The sequence below is a fragment of the Culex quinquefasciatus genome, chromosome 3, assembly GCF_015732765.1.
Source record: "Culex quinquefasciatus strain JHB chromosome 3, VPISU_Cqui_1.0_pri_paternal, whole genome shotgun sequence".
In the NCBI taxonomy this organism is placed as follows: Eukaryota; Metazoa; Arthropoda; class Insecta; order Diptera; family Culicidae; genus Culex; species Culex quinquefasciatus.
In genome coordinates this window covers 14376526-14399290 of record NC_051863.1, presented here as the reverse complement: position 1 = coordinate 14399290, position 22765 = coordinate 14376526, and positions in this window count along the sequence as shown.

The window sequence follows — 22765 nt, the reverse complement described above, 5'->3', positions numbered from 1 at the left end:
ATATGGGCATTCAAAGTTAAATTATGTCCGTTTTTTATGTTTTTTTAAATAGTATCCATGATTTGAAAACATGTTTTTCGAAGAATTCAGAAAATTTCCTACAACTTCGTCTAAGAAACCACTGGTTGCTGAGATACAGCGAATAACATTGTTTTTTTTTTGTCTCACTCAAATAACCCTCCATTTTCTAATGTCGATATCTCATCAAATAATGGTCCGATTTTTAATGTTAAAATATGAAACATTTATGAAATTTTCCGATCTTTTCGAAAACAGTATTTTGAAATTTCAAGAATAATATTTCAAAAGGGCGCAATATTGAATTTTAACCCTCTTGAAATGTTATACTTGATTCAAAAAATTATAAATTATTTGTTTTGGATTGAAAAATTTCACGGAAAAAAGTCGACGCAAAGCGAAGAGGTGTCAGGCAACTTTTTCCAATTTCGTGTAAGTTGGCGGAGAATTACCCTATATTTCCATCAAATTTCTATGATTTTTTTTGAAAAATTCGTCCAGTTTTGACTTGTAATCCATTTTAACCTTAAGTTGCTTTTAAAAACAACAGCTTGACATTAAAATGAAAAATTCGATGATTTTTTTAATTGGAAATTTCCTAATAAAAAAAAATGACAAATTTTTTAGTTAGGACTACCAAATTGTGGTATTTTTGATTTAAACAGGATTTAGATTATATTTTTTATAAAAATAAAATAACGAATGACTTTAAGGAGCGGCCGTGGCTGACTGGTTACGGTGTTCGCCTTGTAAGCGAATGGTTCAGGGTTCGATGCCCATCTGCTCCCAACGAGAAAGTTAAGAACACATAAATTTGAAATGATGAATATGAACGAAAAATCAAAGTCGCTCGAGGCGGGGTTCGATCCTCCGTCCTTTGGATTGGTAAGCAAAAATGCTATCCACTAGGCCATGACGACTTGGTGAGCGAGAACTGGAATTAGGAATACTGTTACAGAGAGCGAGTTGTGGCGCTATAACCACGGAAAACAGTGTCCAAGGGCATTAGTGGAAATACAATGTCCCATCCCAGAGGATCCTGGAGTACCGTAAACCGGGGTGACTTTGATAGGATTTCAATTTGTTTTTAGAATATTTTCCAACAGGTAAGGTTTTTCTCAAGATTATTATTTTTAAAACATGTACTGGGGTAGGCCACACAAAGTCCATGCACTATTTTGGAAAAAAAGTTTTTTCAATAGTGTTTAGAAAAATAGTTACGTTAAAAATTCTTGGTTTTAATTCCGGGGTGACTTTGATAGTCATAGTTTTTCTTGTTAAAATCATATTTAAGATGTTCAAACATTATTTGTACGTTTAATGTACCATCACTAAAGTAGCTGATATAGTTTGTAAGAAAAAAATCAATGTTTATATTAAGTTAACTAAGTTTATTAGCTTTTTAACAAAATACATATAAATTTAAGGTAAAATTGTTAAAAAGTAGGAATTTTGCCTGAAATTTGTTAAAAATAGTTTTGTTTATAAAATTATCGATTTAAATTGCATTTTAAACTGAATTCGAAGCACGAATCACAAGTTTTCACATTTTACATGAAATTTGTTCAACTGAATTTGCCTATAAATTTGGAGATTTTTTTTAATTGTGTTTCAAAAACACATATTATTTTATTATTAACAAGCTTATTTAACCTTCTCCTAGTGGAAAATTGTCCAAAGAATCCGAAAATGCATTCCGTTTTCCGATTAAAAATCATGTTCATTGAGAAAATCATGACACTTTGAGAAGTTTAAAATAATGACTTTCATCCACATTTTCTTAACTATAGTTAACTAACTTTATAAACTTTTCAAAAATTTATGAAAAGTTCTTCATGAGGTACTTTGAACACTTCTCTACCACGGTCAGTATGTTTCTGAACCATTCCTTACGTATTTTAATTGTACTCTTCATTTTGCGGAAACATCGCAAACCTATCAAAGTCACCCCGGCTATCAAAGTCACCCCGTTTTACGGTACCAAACCTTCTTAGCATGGTGCTCCCAACGAATACAAACAAAATCACGGAGCGTATGGTGGTGTGTCCCCACGCTTCTTCCTCCCCTGTCGATTCAGAATTGTGTTGTTGTTCGAACACTCAGTGTTCAAACTCAACCCAATTACGAGTCATCTCTGCGATACGGCTTTACGCAGTAGGCCTGGCCACTTTAACGCTTGTGATGTTTCAATGCATTCTAATGCAATGGCGCATTACAAATGTTAATAAATGACAAGAAGAGAGCTAGGCGTCATCTAACCTAAGGCACTTTCCAGGATCCCTTCGAAAGATTGGCTGCGCTAGGGTCTGATTAGAGATTAGATTAGATTAGACATAAAATAAAGAATGACATAAAAAAATAATATTTATCTTGTAAGTTCACTTGAGACCAATAAAATGCACGTTTTCAGAATAAGTTTCTCTTTAGTTTTAAACCAATTTCATTTTTAAATTTGATTCTAAATTCATTTAATTATTTATCTAAATTGTAGTGTACCTCAGTGTTAATTAATTAAGGTTAGTTTTTTTCATATTTATCTAACAATTGTCTCGAAATCGATTTGGCACTACTAAGTGAAATCCTTTCCATGCTCTAGCAAGGTTGATTAATTCCGTTGAAATCTACATTATGCCTTGTGCGATATGTCACAGTAGGCGTCAAATGTAGCCAGTATTGACCACCAGACATCAGAGACACTGTTCGACAGGGTTTGTTGGTTTTGTTTGAAAATAGTTTTTTTTTTGCTGTAAATATTCAATATTCTCATGAAATTTGTGTTGATGACTTTGTTTGCGATTACTTTATTTTTGTCGAACCGTGTAACCACACGGTAGCCGTAATTGACGTGCCGAGACCTAGACCCGATATGGCAGCAGATAATGACCGAAACTTCTCGCCGAAAGAAACTGAGTGAGCTTTTTGATTGATACCGAATACCTTTCAGTTGCCATTCAGCCAAGATCATTGATTTGTGAAGGTGGTGAAAGGTTTTTCCATATTATCGATTTTTTTAGGTTATGGAACAAGAAAAAAGTAGACAATCCTCACAAAATTATTTTTTCAATGAGTGCCATGTCAAACATGAAACTTGTTTAATTTGAAATCCCTTCATTTCGTTACAATTAAAAATTTTGCAACTTAAATCCTTTAATTTTCCCATTGAAAGGGAAACCATTTATGTAATCCGTGGTGTTGCTTGCAGCCTCACCCAATTAATTTGGCGGTAAAAAATGTCCGGTAATTAGCGGGATTACAGGCGAATCGTTTGCAACATGTGGAATTAAATACAATTCAGTGCAGCTTTCCTCCCACACAGGTATTATAAATCGCCGCCAAATGGGTGATTTCGTTTGGTATTAATTTCACCCAATGGGGCAAATTTCACGTGGTCGCATTTCTATGGATACTTTTTTTTTGCTTGCTTCAACTGGCAACACTGGCCATTGTAACGCTGGCGCGCTTGGACACTGCGGCGTAAAAAACATTTATTCGGGCTTCCACGAATGAATAATGGATAGATGTTATTTTTATTAAAAGGGGATTTCAGGTGAAAATTGAGCTGGCACATGAATAATGCGATAGGAGTTTGGATAATGATGTATCGGCTTACAATAAATTACACTTTTCTGGGAAGGCTGGAAATTTATAATTTACAAAGTATTTCTTTTTTGACAAAGATATCTGTGCTCAAGTCAAAATAATTACCAAATTAAAGTATAATGTTTCAAATATGGCTGCATGTACACAATGTTTCTTCATGGTCGATAATCATTATTTATGATGGTTTATCAAATTACTTACTGCCACTATTATCGCCAACAGCAGCGTTGCGTACATTTGCCACCGCTAAAGAGCACTCAACGGTAAACCATTTAAAGTGAGCTGCCTTTTTTGTTCGATTTCAAATGCTGTTTTTGTCATCGACAAGTTTAAAGCGTGCTTCTGTTATTTTTTTTTTAGTAACATTTTTTAGTTCAAATAAACTCTATTTGTTTGGGGTGGCTGCTGTATAGCACCATTGTCACAAGATTAAATCTAAAATTCAACGAACCTTGTCTAACTCGCAAATATTTGTATCAGCCTAATCACAACCTACGACCAAAGACACCAATTCAATCACAAAATATCAGGAATGAAAAGCTGTTAAAATTTAAAAAAAAAATACTGAAACTACCGTCAAACCGATGTTTGGTTTGTGTGGGGTTTCTATTACTTTATATGATTATTTTACATTAGTCGTTTTCAACCTTTTTCATCAATTTCCGCCCTTGGCTAATTTGCAAGAGCTTCATTTTCCCTCCCCATTTTGAACTTATTGGTACTATCAATCATGCTCAAATTTCATAATGAGTAATTCTCTACGAAATCGGCCGATTTCGACTATTTTTATTTTTTGTATTTTTAAATTTGGCTCAAACTTTGTGGTGGCCTTCCCTATGACAAAAGAAGCTATTTTGTGTCATTGGTTCACCCATACAAGTCTCCATACAATTTTGGCAGCTGTCCATCCAAAAATGGTACGTAAATATTCGAAAAATCAGTAACTTTCGAATGAATTTTCTGATCAATTTGGTGTCTTCGGCAAAGTTGTAGGTATTGTTGAGGAATATCCTGGAATAATAGGTGCACGGAAAACAAAATTCAATGATTTTTTAATTATTTTTTTTCACAAATTTCAACTTCCCAAAATACGTATTTTTTAATTTTCAAGATTTTTTAATTTGTTTTGAGCTATAGAAAAGTATAGTTAAAAATTCTTCCACCCCTTTTTTGAAAAAAAATGTGATTTTTGTGAAAAGTCAAAACTTTATACATATTTTTTTGACCTTATTTTACAAGTAAAATTGAATTTGCTTTTGAAATGTACTTTACAGATTTTTTGATAAAGTACCCAGTTTTCAAGATATAGCCACTGAAAGTTTTATTTTAGCGAAATATTTGCAGTTTTTCATTTGTAAAAATAGTGGTCATGAGTGACCATATCCAAAATTTTGCTTTGGAAAAGTTTAGCAATTTGCTGAAAAATATAAAATTGTCCAAGAGACATTGAAGATTGGACCACTGATTGCTGAAATACAGCGGCTTGAAGGAAATGAAACAGGAAAATTGAAGTTTTCTAAGTCTCACCCAAGCAACCCACCATTTTCTAATGTCGCTATCTCAGCAACTCCGATTTTTAATATTTAATTATGAAACATTTGTGAAACTTTTGGACAATATTTTAAATTTTTTTGAGTCAACACTAACAGTTGTTAGTCCAGACTAAATATTTTAAAAATATGTTTTTCAAAAAGATCGGAAAATTTCACAAAAGTTTCATATTTTAAAATTTTCGAATTTATTGTCAGAAATGGTCACATATTTTTAAAAATCGAAAATTGCTAATATTTCGCTGAAATCAAACCTTCGGTGGCTAAATCGTAAAAACGGGGCACTTTATCAAAAAATCTGTAGAGAACTTTTTGATTGCAAATTCAATTTAACATAAAAAAATAATGTTAAAAATATGTAAGAAATTTCGATTTTTTCCAAAAATCTTTTTTTTTTTCAAAAAACCAATACTCGGCGGCAGAATTTTAGACACTTCTCTATGGCTCAGAATTTGCGGATTTTGGTCCCCTAAATTATATCGAAAAATAAAATCGAAAATCGATAAAATCATATTTTGTGAAATTAAGATTTTGTGGAATAAAAAAGAATTTAAAAATCTGGATATTTTCCGTGTACCTTTTTTGCTGGATATTCCACAACAACATCTGCAACTTTGCCGAAGACATCAAATTGATCAATTGACAGATTTTCGAATATTTACGTACCATTTTTGTATGGAAAGCTGCCAAAATTGTATGGAGACTTGTATGGGTGAACCAATGACACAAAATAGCTTCTTTGGTCATAGGATAGGCTCTCAGAAAGTTTGAGCCAAATAAAAAAATACAAAAAAATACAAAAATGGTCAAAATCGGCCGATTTCGTATAGAATTGCTCACAGTTTTTTCCAAAAACTGCTTTGGTATGAAAGACTATATGAAAACTGTACTCTAAGAAAAGAAAAAAATAAATAATAAGGGTAATTCTCTACCAACTCACACGAAATCGGGAAAATTTGCCCCGACCCATCTTCGATTTGCGTGAAACTTTGTCCTAAGGGGTAACTTTTGTCCCTGATCACGAGTCCGAGGTCCGTTTTTTGATATCTCGTGACGGAGGGGTGGTACGACCCCTTCCATTTTTGAACATGCGAAAAAAGAGGTGTTTTTCAACAATTTGCAGCCTGAAACGGTGATGAGATAGAAATTTGGTGTCAAAGACTTTTATGAAAATTAGACGCCCGATTTGATGGCGTACTCAAATTCCGAAAAACGTATTTTTATCGAAAAACACTAAAAAGTTTTAAAATTCTCCTTTTCCGTTACTTGACTGTAAATTTTTTGAAACAAGTCATTTTATGGGAAATTTAATGTTTTTCGAATCTACATTGACCCAGAAGGGTCATTTTTTCATTTAGAACATTTTTTTTTTCATTTTAAAATTTCGTGTTTTTTTAACTTTGCAGGATTATATTTTAGAGTGTAACAATGTTCTACAAAGTTGTAGAGCAGACAATTACAAAAATTTTGATATACAGACATAAGGGGTTTGCTTATAAACATCACGAGTTATCGCGATTTTACGAAAAAAAGTTTTGAAAAAGTTGGTCGTCATCGATCATGGTCACCCGCGACAGACACGGACGACGAAACAAAGAGAAACGCAAAAAGTAACTTTTTCAAAACTTTTTTTCGTAAAATCGCGATAACTCGTGATGTTTATAAGCAAACCCCTTATGTCTATATATCAACATTTTTGTAACTGTCTGCTCTACAACTTTGTAGAACATTGTTACACTCTAAAATATAATCCTGCAAAGTTAAAAAAACACGAAATTTTAAAATGAAAAAAAAAATGTTCTAAATGAAAAAATGACCCTTCTGGGTCAATGTAGATTCGAAAAGTACATTAAATTTCCCATAAAATGACTTGTTTCAAAAAATTTTACAGTCAAGTAACGGAAAAAGGGAGAATTTTTAAAACTTTTTTAGTGTTTTTTTCGATGAAAATACGTTTTTTTCGGAATTCTGAGTACGCCATCAAATCGGGCGTCTAATTTTACATAAAAGTCCCTTTGACACCAAATTTCTATCTCATCACCGTTTCAGGCTGCAAATAGTTGAAAAACACCTCTTTTTTCGCATGTTCAAAAATGGAAGGGGTCGTACCGCCCCTCCGTCACGAGATATCAAAAAACAGAACTCGGATTCGTGATCAGGGACAAAAGTTACCCCTTAGGACAAAGTTTCACGCAAATCGAAAAGGGGTCGGGGCAACTGCTGTGTGAGTTGGCGGAGAATTACCCATAATTTATGACCTATTTGAACATTTTTAAAAACTATAAATTCATGAAACAATGTGAAAATGTACTGAAATGAAGCTTTTCTCTTATAAAAATATAAAAAACTACGATATTTTGAAAAAAAATGCCAAACATTAAAATTAATTTAAAATTAACGCAAAGGAATGAGCGAGTCCAGATAATTTTTTTAATAAACTTGTAAATACTTTGAAAAATTGCAAAAAACTGAAAAAATACTAATTTTATTGAAATAAAAAAATGATGAACTTGAAAATTTGAACATCAAAAGCTCAAAAATTCATAACAATATTCCAGAAATGTTAAATTTTCTAAGGCACCCTAATCGTGGACCACCTTAATTTTCAACAATCCAATAAGGGTTTGCATTTACACCACACCACCGATAAATAAAATTTCCTCAGTTTTTTTTTATCTGGACAACTGTGCATTGTTTTCTGACCTTGTAATAAATGGAAATAATGAAAAAATATGTTTTTTTTTCTTCACAACTTATTTTTATTAGGTCCTTTTAGGTGCTGCTTCCAGGTTAGGACCGAGGAAAAAAAAATAAAAAATATGTTATTTACCCTTATTTTTTTACCGACAATATCTTTTAAATTTTTTGAAACATTTCTATTAAAAAAAAAAGTTTTGGCTTTCGAAAACCGCCAGAAATAGTTCAAGCATTTTTGAAATGTTAGTTGTTTTTTAGTAACTCTAGAAATATTTATTTCAAAGAGTTGTAAAAAATAATGAAGATGGTGCATAATGCACGTTGTCTTAAAATTGAAATTTTTTACCGTGCTTTATTCTTTTAAATTTTATAGTTTTTGAAGGAGTGTGTTTTTATACTCTCCCTTTGTCAGAATCGAGCTGTTTTCTCATACATATAACAAAATAGTATGTTTAATTTTTTAAACCCAGTTGACAATTTTTTCGCTGGACATAGTCCTGAATTGTTCTAATAAATATTTGAAAAAAGTTTACGGATCCAACCCATCAATCCTCTGTCCAATTCCAACGTTCCAATGAGCACAACTTAACCGGAATTGTCCATCAATCCGGAATGAAACGATAGCTCTATTTCAGGGCATCGCGCAGGGAAACGTTCCAGCTATGCGCACTTCAGTCAAAGTTCAAAATTTGTTCCAATCCCTCAAAACATGGCGCTCTGGAAAGTAGTGCTCCCCGAAGTTGAATGAAAAAGCTTAAAAAAAAACGCCCAGCTGTGCCACACGTATGTGGGAGGACCAGATTCTGCTTGCGAACCCCCATCGACGGGCACACGTGGCGAACCTTGTTCCAGCTCCAATGAAATTCGATTTAGAATGGAGGTTTGGTCGGGATTTACAGTGGTCAGCATTTTTTGTTGCCAACTCTATGAAAACATCGTCAAACATTATTAAACTATCGTCGTCCGTCCGAGTTTTTCAGGGGGTGTTCTTCTTCTACTTTTCTGTATGGGTATGCGGGTGTTTTAGAAAAATATGAGCATGTGAGTGTGTTGGGGTGTGTGACACGAATAAAAGCACAAAGTTGGACGTCACTAGGGGATGTCGAGTTGGACGCGAAAGCTCATGAGCTGGAATGAAAATTTCATTAAACTTTTATCGTCCTTTAGTTGGACGACGTGTCTTCCTCTTGGCCAAGGTGGAAGACTCGATTCGTAGAAAAGGGTCAATGTGAGCGCGATATAATGGACAAGTTCGTACAAAACCCATGCAACAAACCAAGTGTCAATCGGGATGAAAAATGGGTTATAAGTGAGTCTAGCTTCAGCACTTGTGTTGTTATTGAATAGTATATGTTTACAAAAAGTGAATCATGGTAAAGAATTACAATTTGCTGTCTCTGTCTCTGTCTCTGTCTCTGTCTCTGTCTCTGTCTCTGTCTCTGTCTCTGTCTCTGTCTCTGTCTCTGTCTCTGTCTCTGTCTCTGTCTCTGTCTCTGTCTCTGTCTCTGTCTCTGTCTCTGTCTCTGTCTCTGTTTTTAGTTTTTAGTTTTTAGTTTTTAGTTTTTAGTTTTTAGTTTTTAGTTTTTAGTTTTTAGTTTTTAGTTTTTAGTTTTTAGTTTTTAGTTTTTAGTTTTTAGTTTTTAGTTTTTAGTTTTTAGTTTTTAGTTTTTAGTTTTTAGTTTTTAGTTTTTAGTTTTTAGTTTTTAGTTTTTAGTTTTTAGTTTTTAGTTTTTAGTTTTTAGTTTTTTCAAGACTTTTTCAAACAACCTCTTAACAAGAATGTGAATCGTCATTCATTTTCTTAAACTTACTCAAAAGATCTTAAATCAAGCTCAAATAAACTAAAACCCGAATTCTAGCATAAATTGTCCTGTGGCCTAAACTTGCTCGATTCATAACAATTAGATATGACCGCTACCCCTTCAAGATTTACTCCCAGTTCTGCCTCCTCGACAAACTTTGTTGCCCTGATTATGTCTAGCCGGCTCTCTACGACATGGTGGTTGGTTGGCTGTCTTCTTCTGGGAATCTTTCGTCAAGCTGGCGAGAAAAGCGATAACAATTTCAGCTAAAGAGAAAATGATTTTCCTCGCCACTTTATACCACTTTAAGAAATTATTTTAAAGTATAGAAATTACTAAATAAGCAAATTGAGAATTTTAAAAATCGATAAACCAGTGATATTGAACAATTTATTTCAAATTTTACCCTTTTTGAATGCCACTCCAGTAATTGCATTGTGATAAGATGCTCGCCCGGAATGGGTAAAATAGTTCTGGAAAACTTTTGTGCCAGTCTCAGACTCGAAAAAAATCGCGGGAAAAAATGTACACGGCACAAATCTAGCGCTGAGACAATCTGCAGCCGTTTGTGGAAAAAGGGAAAATGCACTGAAAGAACTTGAGAAATCTTGGAAAATGGAAAAGTGCATCATCTTGACACCACCATCACGATGACAGCCACTGTCAGGTTCTGTTTAACTTTATTTCTTCGCGTTTCTTCGCGTTTGTCGCGCGTTACAACGGAAAGTGTATTTATGCCGGGTTGAGGACGACGCCGACGAGATGTAAACTTTTCGGACAACTTTGTGTGAAAAACTGCACTGCGCTATTTGAAAAGTTGTTTCTCTGATGTCGGGAAGGAAACTTTGCGAGTTTGGACGGAGTCTGAAGGAAGTCGAGTGGTATTACAATGCTGTACAGATAACAACTTTTCATTTATCGTCAAATTGAATTAAGTTAAAGGAATAGTTCTTGTTTTGGAATACTTTTGCTTTTTGAATTCAAAACAAACTTTGAATGGTGACGAAACCCATTACACAACTTGGCTAGATTTCATTCTTCAAATTACAGATGTGCTGTCACTTTTGCAATGACTCATTACTTCTATGATACACCTCCCAGTTCAACATCACCCCGAAACGTTACGGTTGAGTTGCATTCTGTGCCACACCTTGGCCACACCATTACCATACTTTACCTCACAGCAAATTTAATCTCATCACCTACGCATGCAATGCAAAGCGATCTGGCTTACATATCATGGAAAGGGAGAAAAAAATGTGTTTAAAAAAGTTACACAATGCAGATCATCGTTCTTCACTGGTTGAGCTTTTTCAGAGCAAGCCGAATTTAGGCACAGCTTAGACGCACACACCAAACTAAGCAGGAAACAACATTTCAACTCGCTGATTCGGGTTAAGGTTGATCTACTCCTCCCACTACTGGTGCTATATCTTAACAACCAAATATTTAAACAAAAAATCGACCGAACCAGCAATAATGTCACACATTGCCCTTCCGTGTCCGCGTGGGCCACTGGAAGCGGTGTTAATCAGTGTTTTGACATTTTACCGACTTTTGAATGTCAGAGAGGCGTCATCGGTGAATGGTGCGGGGATTGAGATTCGAAGTATTGTGTAAACTTCGAGGTTGGACAGATTTTAACTATGTTTTTACAGCTGAAATTTTGCTTTTGGCAGGAAAAAAACTAAATAAAAAAAATAAACGTCTATTTCATTTTTGTCATTTTTATCATTTTTATCATTTTTGTCATTTTTGTCATTTTGGTCATTTTGGTCATTTTGGTCATTTTGGTCATTTTGGTCATTTTGGTCATTTTGGTCATTTTGGTCATTTTGGTCATTTTGGTCATTTTGGTCATTTTGGTCTTTTCGGTCATTTTGGTCATTTTGGTCATTTTGGTCATTCTGGTCATTCTGGTCATTTTGGTCATTTTGGTCATTTTGGTCATTTTGGTCATTTTGGTCATTTTGGTCATTTTGGTCATTTAGGTCATTTTATCATTTTTTCATCATTGGTCATTTTGGTCATTTTGGTCATTTGGTCATTTTATCATTTTGGTCATTTTATCATTTTGGTCATTTTGGTCATTTGGTCATTTTGGTCATTTTAGTCATTTTATCATTTGGTCATTTTATCATTTGGTCATTTTATCATTTTGGTCATTTTATCATTTTGGTCATTTGGTCATTTTGGTCATTTTGGTCATTTTATCATTTTGGTCATTTTGGTCATTTTATCATTTTATCATTTTATCATTTTGGTCATTTTGGTCATTTGGTCATTTTGGTCATTTTGGTCATTTTATCTTTTATCTTTGGTCATTTTGGTCATTTTGGTCATTTTGGTCATTTTGGTCATTTTGGTCATTTTGGTCATTTTGGTCATTTCATTTTATCATTTTGGTCATTTTCATCATGGTCATTTTGGTCATTTGGTCATTTTGGTCATTTTGGTCATTTTGGTCATTTTGGTCATTTTATCATTTTATCATTTATCATTTTGGTCATTTTGGTCATTTTGGTCATTTTATCTTTGGTCATTTTATCATTTTGGTCATTTTATCATTTTGTCATTTTGGTCATTCTGGTTATTTTGGTCATTTTATCATTTTGGTCATTTGGTCATTTTGTCATTTTAATCATTTGGTCATTTTGGTCATTTAGGTCATTTTGGTCATTTGGTCATTTGGTCATTTTGGTCATTTTGGTCATTTGGTCATTTTGGTCATTTTGGTCATTTGGTCATTTTGGTCATTTTGGTCATTTGGTCATTTTGGTCATTTTGGTCATTTTCATTTTGGTCATTTTGGTCTTTTTGGTCATTTTGGTCATTCTGGTTATTTTGGTCATTCTGGTCATTTTGGTCATTTTGGTCATTTGGTCATTTTGGTCATTTTGGTCATTTTGGTCATTTTGGTCATTTTAGTCATTTTGTCATTTGGTCATTTTGGTCATTTTGGTCATTTTGGTCATTTTGGTCATTTTATCATTTTGGTCATATTGGTCATTTTGGTCATTTTATCATTTGGTCATTTTGGTCATTTATCATTTGGTCATTTTGGTCATTTTGGTCATTTTGGTCATTTTGGTCATTTTGGTCATTTTGGTCATTTTGGTCATTTTATCATTTTATCATTTTGGTCATTTTGGTCATTTATCATTTGGTCATTTTGGTCATTTTGGTCATTTTGGTCATTTTGGTCATTTTATCATTTTATCATTTGGTCATTTGGTCATTTGGTCATTTTGGTCATTTTGGTCATTTTATCATTTTATCATTTTGGTCATTTTGGTCTTTTGGTCATTTTGGTCATTTTATCATTTGGTCATTTTGGTCATTTTGGTCTTTTGGTCATTCTGGTTATTTGGTCATTCTGGTCATTTGGTCATTTTGGTCATTTTGGTCATTTTGGTCATTTTGGTCATTTTGGTCATTTTGGTCATTTTGGTCATTTTGGTCATTTTGGTCATTTTGGTCATTTTGGTCATTTTGGTCATTTGGTCATTTTGGTCATATTGGTCATTTTGGTCATATTATCATTTTATCATTTGGTCATTTTGGTCATTTTAGTCATTTTGGTCATTTGGTCATTTGGTCATTTTGGTCATTTTGGTCATTTTGGTCATTTTGGTCATTTTGGTCATTTTAATTTTGGTCATTTTATCATTTTGGTCATTTGGTCATTTTGGTCATTTTGGTCATTTTGGTCATTTTGTCATTTTGGTCATTTGGTCATTTTGGTCATTTTGGTCATTTTGGTCATTTTGGTCATTTTTGTCATTTTTCGCTCACGGAGCGCTCACTTTGGAAGCATCGCGAATTGAATCGTTTTTCGTTTTTGAGAAAGTTTTTGTTTTTCAATACTAGTTTATTTTTTTGCTTAAGGCGCAGCATGTCAGGGAAAACATCACTTAGGAACTTTTTTTTATATATTAATTGGAAAAGCTTATTTTAATTAACTTTGTTTTTGAATAGTAAATTGGATTCGCAAGGGTCAAATCATTGGAGACCTACAGTCAGAGTTGAAAATGTAAATATTTTCGAATTAATCGGCCTTACCTTAATAATAGTTAAGGCAAGCAGAGACAATTGCCAGGGGAAAGGTGTGAGCGCGTAAACAAAAATGACTGAAAACCTTATAAAAACTAACAAAACAATGAATTAATTCAAGAAGATTTATGCTGTGGTAAGTTTGATTCAATGTTATGTGCTTGGTTGATTAAAATATAACATTAAACTGTTTTATGGTCCTAAACAGTTTGTTGACTACCTTTCCAGCGTGCGGGTCAGAATGAGCAACAATTAAAAACGTCATTCCGTTTAATAAATCGTTCAGTGCTTGGAAACGGCTGATCATTTTTATAAAGTTAATCTTTCTCTTTCTCATTCTAGAAAATAGGGTAAAATTGTTGAAACAGTTCCTTTTTTACAAAAAAAACTTCCAAATTGCTAATGTTTGAAATAACCCATTTGAATTAAATAATATAAATTGTCATTGTTTTGTTTTACCACATAAAGGGAGGCTCTTCTCTCAAGTAAATTATATTTAACACTTCCGCTACCAAGCCTCTGAAAATATTCAATTACAGATTCAATAAATGATTTTTTGAATATGGACATTCTCTAAAATGTTCCGAATATGAGGATTATTACAACTTTAATAATGCTTACTGCTGGTTTTAACACAAATTTTATTTTTACTTTTTTTAGTGTTTTTAAAACCGCTTGAGGTCGGAATCAAAAAACTTAAAATAAACATAATTTGTCAATTAATTCAATTTTTTGTACGTATCAGTGCATCTCTTCACGTCAATGAATGTTTACATTAAGAATGAGTTAGCTCTTTGTTAGCTCACTCAAGAGTGAATCTCCGACTTAATCCATTTCATTGCTTACTTTTGTTTGTTTGACTACTTTCTTGTTTGTTTTTGCTGCCTGTGCTGAGATAGTTCTAGAAACTTCGTTTCAAGCAGGCAGATGCTTCAACAGTGAAAACAACTACCTACTTTGGCTCACCAGCTCACGTGAGCGCAAAACGCTCCGGTGAGCGTGAGCGAGCACGAGCTACCTGCTAAAAACTCACTCTCCAGCTGGAGCGAGCACTCCTTCCGTGAGCGCTCGCTCATTCGCAACCCTGTTTTTGTCATTTTGGTCATTTTGGTCATTTTGGTCATTTTGGTCATTTTGGTCATTTTGGTCATTTTGGTCATTTTGGTCATTTTGGTCATTTTGGTCATTTTGGTAATTTTGGTCATTTTGGTCATTTTGGTCATTTTGGTCATTTTGGTCATTTTGGTCATTTTAGTCATTTTGGTCATTTTGGTCATTTTGGTCATTTTGGTCATTTTGGTCATTTTGGTCATTTTGGTCATTTTGGTCTTTTTGATCATTTTGGTCATTTTGGTCATTTTGGTCATTTTGGTCATTTTGGTCTTTTTGGTCATTCTGGTTATTTTGGTCATTCTGGTCATTTTGGTCATTTTGGTCATTTTGGTCATTTTGGTCATTTTGGTCATTTTGGTCATTTTGGTCATTTTGGTCATTTTGGTCATTTTGGTCATTTTGGTCATTTTGGTCATTTTGGTCATTTTGGTCATTTTGGTCATATTGGTCATTTTGGTCATTTTGGTCATTTTGGTCATTTTGGTCATTTTGGTCATTTTATCATTTTGGTCATTTTATCATTTTATCATTTTATCATTTTATCATTTGGTCATTTTATCATTTTGGTAATTTTATCATTTTGGTCATTTTATTTTTCATTTTGGTCATTTTGGTCATTTTGGTCATTTTGGTCATTTTGGTCATTTTGGTCATTTTGGTCATTTTGGTCATTTTGGTCATTTTGGTCATTTTGGTCATTTTGGTCATTTTGGTCATTTTTGTCATTTTTCGCTCACGGAGCGCTCACTTTGGAAGCATCGCGAATTGAATCGTTTTTCGTTTTTGAGAAAGTTTTTGTTTTTCAATACTAGTTTATTTTTTTGCTTAAGGCGCAGCATGTCAGGGAAAACATCACTTAGGAACTTTTTTTTATATATTAATTGGAAAAGCTTATTTTAATTAACTTTGTTTTTGAATAGTAAATTGATTCGCAAGGGTCAAATCATTGGAGACCTACAGTCAGAGTTGAAAATGTAAATATTTTCGAATTAATCGGCCTTACCTTAATAATAGTTAAGGCAAGCAGAGACAATTGCCAGGGGAAAGGTGTGAGCGCGTAAACAAAAATGACTGAAAACCTTATAAAAACTAACAAAACAATGAATTAATTCAAGAAGATTTATGCTGTGGTAAGTTTGATTCAATGTTATGTGCTTGGTTGATTAAAATATAACATTAAACTGTTTTATGGTCCTAAACAGTTTGTTGACTACCTTTCCAGCGTGCGGGTCAGAATGAGCAACAATTAAAAACGTCATTCCGTTTAATAAATCGTTCAGTGCTTGGAAACGGCTGATCATTTTTATAAAGTTAATCTTTCTCTTTCTCATTCTAGAAAATAGGGTAAAATTGTTGAAACAGTTCCTTTTTACAAAAAAACTTCCAAATTGCTAATGTTTGAAATAACCCATTTGAATTAAATAATATAAATTGTCATTGTTTTGTTTTACCACATAAAGGAGGCTCTTCTCTCAAGTAAATTATATTTAACACTTCCGCTACCAAGCCTCTGAAAATATTCAATTACAGATTCAATAAATGATTTTTTGAATATGGACATTCTCTAAAATGTTCCGAATATGAGGGATTATTACAACTTTAATAATGCTTACTGCTGGTTTTAACACAAATTTTATTTTTTTACTTTTTTTAGTGTTTTTAAAACCGCTTGAGGTCGGATTCAAAAAACTTAAAATAAACATAATTTGTCAATTAATTCAATTTTTTGTACGTATCAGTGCATCTCTTCACGTCAATGAATGTTTACATTAAGAATGAGTTAGCTCTTTGTTAGCTCACTCAAGAGTGAATCTCCGACTTAATCCATTTCATTGCTTACTTTTGTTTGTTTGACTACTTTCTTGTTTGTTTTTGCTGCCTGTGCTGAGATAGTTCTAGAAACTTCGTTTCAAGCAGGCAGATGCTTCAACAGTGAAAAACAACTACCTACTTTGGCTCACCAGCTCACGTGAGCGCAAAACGCTCCGGTGAGCGTGAGCGAGCACGAGCTACCTGCTAAAAACTCACGCTCCAGCTGGAGCGAGCACTCCTTCCGTGAGCGCTCGCTCATTCGCAACCCTGTTTTTGTCATTTTGGTCATTTTGGTCATTTTGGTCATTTTGGTCATTTTGGTCATTTTGGTCATTTTGGTCATTTTGGTCATTTTGGTCATTTTGGTAATTTTGGTCATTTTGGTCATTTTGGTCATTTTGGTCATTTTGGTCATTTTAGTCATTTTGGTCATTTTGGTCATTTTGGTCATTTTGGTCATTTTGGTCATTTTGGTCATTTTGGTCTTTTTGGTCATTTTGGTCATTTTGGTCATTTTGGTCATTTTGGTCATTTTGGTCTTTTTGGTCATTCTGGTTATTTTGGTCATTCTGGTCATTTTGGTCATTTTGGTCATTTTGGTCATTTTGGTCATTTTGGTCATTTTGGTCATTTTGGTCATTTTGGTCATTTTGGTCATTTTGGTCATTTTGGTCATTTTGGTCATTTTGGTCATTTTGGTCATTTTGGTCATATTGGTCATTTTGGTCATTTTTGTCATTTTTGTTTATTTTTTAGAGATGGGCTTTTTTGAGCGAACCGTTCTTATGAACCGGCTCAAGCTAAAGAACGAATGAGCGACCGCTCAGGAAAAATGAGCGGCGGTTCATTTTGTGAACCGGTTCTTTTCAAAGAACCGTCAAATCAAAGAGCGAGTCGAAGAACGAACCGAACGAGAGCGAATGAGCGAGAGCGAATGAACGGAAAGAACGAACGGAGCGCTTGATAAGCGTCGCTCACGCCGTCTTCGACGTCGTCGAACGGCGTCGTTTTCGCTCACTCTTTCGTTATTTCGCTCTCGCTCATTCGCTCTCGTTCGGTTCGTTCTTTCACGCACTAGTGGTGACGGTGCTGTGGAGAAAAGAGGGGAAACTAGGTTCTCACCGGTCGCCTCATATTCCAACATTTTGGCGCACTTTATGCTTGTTGCTAGCCCGTGTCGGAGCGCCTGTGATTTTGAATCAGCTGACTGTCGCCCGATGTTGCATGATCTCATTATGAAAATATCGATACATTTCTCAAATGTTATGTATACATGAAGTTGTTACACGCATTCGAACATAGTTTGTATGCTAGTTTGCGGTTTTAATCCATGTATTGGACCGTTTATGATTTGAAAATGTAATTTACCACAGCACATCACACAAACTTGGTACTCTTTTGTGGTAATTGTTCAATTAGGTTTTACAGCGTGACGTCACGAGTGCACACGCACACACATTTTTACTGAGACACACGTGCAAAAAATTGTAAACAGTGCAGCCAAGCTGTCAAATTTCTAACCTCAAAACCGAGTCGGCGTAAAACCTAATAGATTTATTATGGCATTTTTTCAGATCTTCTTTTTTGACGCTTGTTTTGATCATTAATTTGCTGTCATGAATAAAAGTTTCAAGACTAATTAAATCTTTTGTTTCACAAAATAATGGGAAGATAATTATCAAAACGATAACTCAGCTAACTTTTCATTACTTTTTACTTTTTACAATTGAAAGCAATAATTTGGTTGAAAATATTCACTTCTGAAAAAAAAACTCAAGTTTGTTTACCTCTCTATGAAAAAAGTTTTCGATATTTGTGGATTTCAGAGATCAATGTTTTTATTTTTTTCATATAAAACGTTTATATTTGAAATGCTTTCCAAAAAAGGATAAAGCAAATCGACGGTTTTCTATGTTTTATGGACGATCTCCAATCTGTTCAGAATAAGTGCGATGAAAACATATATTTTTGAATTATCAATCAACAAAAATCATACGAAGTGTGACACTCATGGACACTCCATTGGTCGTTTGAAAAAAAAATCTAAATATCTTGAGCACATGTTTCAGTTCATTCCAGTCTATTTTCTGACTTTGAGCGAAATGAGCGGATGAGCCGTTCAAAAGAACCGCTCATTGAAATGAGCGAACGAAAATGAGCGGCTCACAGAAATGAGCGGTTTTGCCCACCACTATTATTTTTGTTTTTTGTTTTTTGCTTTTTGTTTTTTGTTTTTTGTTTTTTGTTTTTTGTTTTTTGTTTTTTGTTTTTTGTTTTTTGTTTTTTGTTTTTTGTTTTTTGTTTTTTGTTTTTTGTTTTTTGTTTTTTGTTTTTTGTTTTTTGTTTTTTGTTTTTTGTTTTTTGTTTTTTGTTTTTTGTTTTTTGTTTTTTGTTTTTTGTTTTTGTTTTTGTTTTTTTTGTTTTTGTTTTTGTTTTTTTTTTTGTTTTTTGTTTTTGTTTTTGTTTTTGTTTTTGTTTTTTGTTTTTTGTTTTTGTTTTTTGTTTTTGTTTTTGTTTTTGTTTTTGTTTTTTGTTTTTGTTTTTGTTTTTTGTTTTTTGTTTTTTGTTTTTGTTTTTTGTTTTTGTTTTTTGTTTTTGTTTTTTGTTTTTGTTTTTGTTTTTTGTTTTTGTTTTTTGTTTTTGTTTTTGTTTTTGTTTTTGTTTTTTGTTTTTTGTTTTTTGTTTTTTGTTTTTTGTTTTTGTTTTTGTTTTTGTTTTTGTTTTTGTTTTTTGTTTTTGTTTTTGTTTTTTTTTTTGTTTTTGTTTTTTGTTTTCTGTTTTTTGTTTTTTTTTTTTTGTTTTTTGTTTTTTGTTTTTTGTTTTTTGTTTTTTGTTTTTTGTTTTTTGTTTTTTGTTTTTTGTTTTTTGTTTTTTGTTTTATGTTTTTTGTTTTTTGTTTTTTGTTTTTTGTTTTTTTTTTGGTTGACAAAATGTCCTCGTCGCAAGACTCTCCAGAGTCTTGATTTAGATTTCAAGCTACTTTGTCCAACTTGAAAAAAAACTTCCGTAAAGCACTTTTCCATTCTCACACGACCGACCATCGCTGACCGGTTCGTTAGGTTCCGTCTTGTCCCCACACCGATTCCTGGTAGGAAAGAAATATCTTCACACTCCACCGGAGAGTGGCACGTGCTTCCGGTGTTACGTGACATTAGCTGGATATTTTTCGAGATTTTCGATACCTTCAAGCCTGTAAAACGGTCAATATGGTTGAGCACTAAACAAGGATGCAAAGCACAATCCTGCTCTTTTGGTCGGGTTTTCTCGAGGTGGATGCAGAATGCAAAAGTTTGTGTTTGAGCAGATTTTGAAATTCAAAAGTATTGTTTATCTTGCTCGAACCGTTTCCCCACTCTTTGGTTGTTCTAACTAGATTGGTTGCTTTTACTAGATGGTGGACAGGAGTTCCAAACTAACAAAAATAATTATTTTTGCTTTTCTTTGATGTCCATACACTTAGTATTTGATTGTAATTGGTCCCAAATGTCTTAAATTTTATTTTGAAACATGTTGAACTGTATTAAATTACTTTAGAATTGACAACCCCTGGTCGAAGCCGAGAACTTTGACGTCTAGAGCGAGCTAACCACCTCGGGCAAAGAACTACCTTGACAGAGTTGCATCCCAACGAGTGCAACGATGCTGATACCTTGCACATCGCTCGAAGACGACGTCGTCTTGAGATTGGCAGAGGAGAAGAGACGTCTCAGAATAGTGCTGATGTTCGACACACAATCGGTTCTCACGTCTGGGTCCAAGTTACAGCCTTGGGTTTTTTTTTGTGGTTGTGTGTGCTGGACTCTAGTTGAAGAAGCTGGTAAAAGAAACCTAACCTCAATGGAAGATTCTATCTGAGGTGGTTGGTGCATCGTTGTTTTTGCACTCTGGCCAGAAGAACTGAGAGAAAAGGCACGAACAGGGTTCCTGGGAGCATTCGGTTGGATTCACCGCCCCTCAGGTAATCGGAAATGTAAATGTTTTCGACAAACGAGGAACTGTTTGCTTGATTCATTTCCGGTTCGAAGAATCACTTTTATATAAATTGCACCCTCTAGTTGAAATTACAGCTGAAATAGGTTTTAAAACTCTGTTGTTTACACCAATAAAGGTATGTTTACTCAAAATACAAAAAAAAAAAACTGATTTAGGTTTTACTATCCATTTGAAACGACAAATTAATTATAATAATAATTAGATGAAAGTTTTCTTGAAAATAACCATAAAGTTAATACAAAAATAAACCAATTTGCAAATAGTACACCAACATCATCAATTCATACCCCTCGTTATCGAATCACACCCACTGAAAGTAAGCGGATCAATCGCCCAACAATCAACAAGGTGGGCGTCCGGGTCCGATTCCCACCCCATCCCCGAAATCAGAGGTTTTTTTTTGTCATTCTCATCCGCCTTACACGCACCTGGTCGGGAGAGTAATTACAGTTGAAGAGACCCCAGAAAAAAAAAAACATGACGACGAAACATGTTTGTGATTTTTTTTCCTCTCAATTTATTTTCGGGGAGGGGTTCATTCAGGGGATGTAATTTTTAATGTTTGTTCGGGGTTGATTTCCGCAACACACACAAAAACCATTGTTTGCCTCGAGGAGTCCGAGTGTGTGTGTGTTCTTTTCGAGTGGTGTGGCAGAATATTGAATAATTCAACACTGTTTTCGTTGCGCCATTATGTCAGAATCAGGAGGAGGGCGCAAAAAAGGGGTTTTGTCGTTTAATTTTTTTGCAGATTTTTATTTTTGTTCCATCTTTTCTCATAATTCTCGTTGACGATGTATTAGTCAAGGTGACCTGTTGATGCTTGGTGAGTTTTTTTAGTGGCACATGCAGCAGCTGCAACCACTTTTTTGCACTCTCTAGCTGGTCAATTACCCGCATCTCTTCCAAGTCACCAAACTGGATTTTTGAATTGTTTTTAAATGCCACACGAATTAAGGCAAAATTTTGGTTTCCCTCAGTCAACCCTGTCACCAACGTCGATTAACCGAACCAATCAACCTCACTCAAATTTTGAGCTCTCAATTCTCATCTGACGTATAATTCCCTAATCCCCTTTAAAAATGTCAAGTGTCATTTGATATATTTTTTATTCCCAAATTCATTTAATCACAATTCATCGCCTGAGCACGGAGGAAGCGAGTAGAAAAATAAAAACACACACATGTGACAGTTCGCACGTCAAAAGGGATCAAAACGGGAATGGGATAAAGAGGTTAAGTGGTGCACAAAGGTATCGGAGATGATGGATAAATCATTTCAAGGCTTTTTACCTGAATTTGGGGTGAGAGCGTAAGGATCTATTGTTGGGTTATGAAAGAGATGTTTTTTGAGGGAATGAATACAACTTAATTACAGTGGCAGTCCTTGTTAAGATGGAAGGGAAGTAGTTGTAGAATGCAAATTATCAAATAATTTAGATTTTTTTCTTATATATTTAAGTTTGTTTAATTTTAAAAAAAATCCCAAAGGATTATTTTGCACATCGAAAATTTAAACAGTCCTTCAAGAAATTTCGCCCCTTTTTATTAATTTAAATTAAAATTGATTGAACATTTTCATCATTTTCATAATATTCATGATTTTTATGATTTCCATGATTTCCATGATTTGCAAGATTTTCATGATTTTCATGATTTCATGATTTTCATGAATTTTCATGATTTTCATGATTTTCATGATTTTCATGAATTTCACAATTTTCATGATTTTCATGATTTTCATGATTTTCATGATTTTCATGATTTGCAAGATTTTCACAATTTTCATGATTTTCATGATTTTCATGATTTTCAAGATTTTCATGATTTTCATGATTTTCATGATTTTCATGATTTTCATGATTTTCATGATTTTCTTGATTTTCATGATTTTCATGATTTGCAAGATTTTCACAATTTTCATGATTTTCATGATTTTCATGATTTTCATGATTTCCATGATTTTCATGATTTCCATGATTTTCATGATTTTCATGATTTTCATAATTTACATGATTTCATGATTTTCATGATTTTCAGGATTTTCAGGATTTTCATGATTTTCATGATTTTCATGATTTTCATGATTTTCATGATTTTCATGATTTTCATGATTTTCATGATTTTC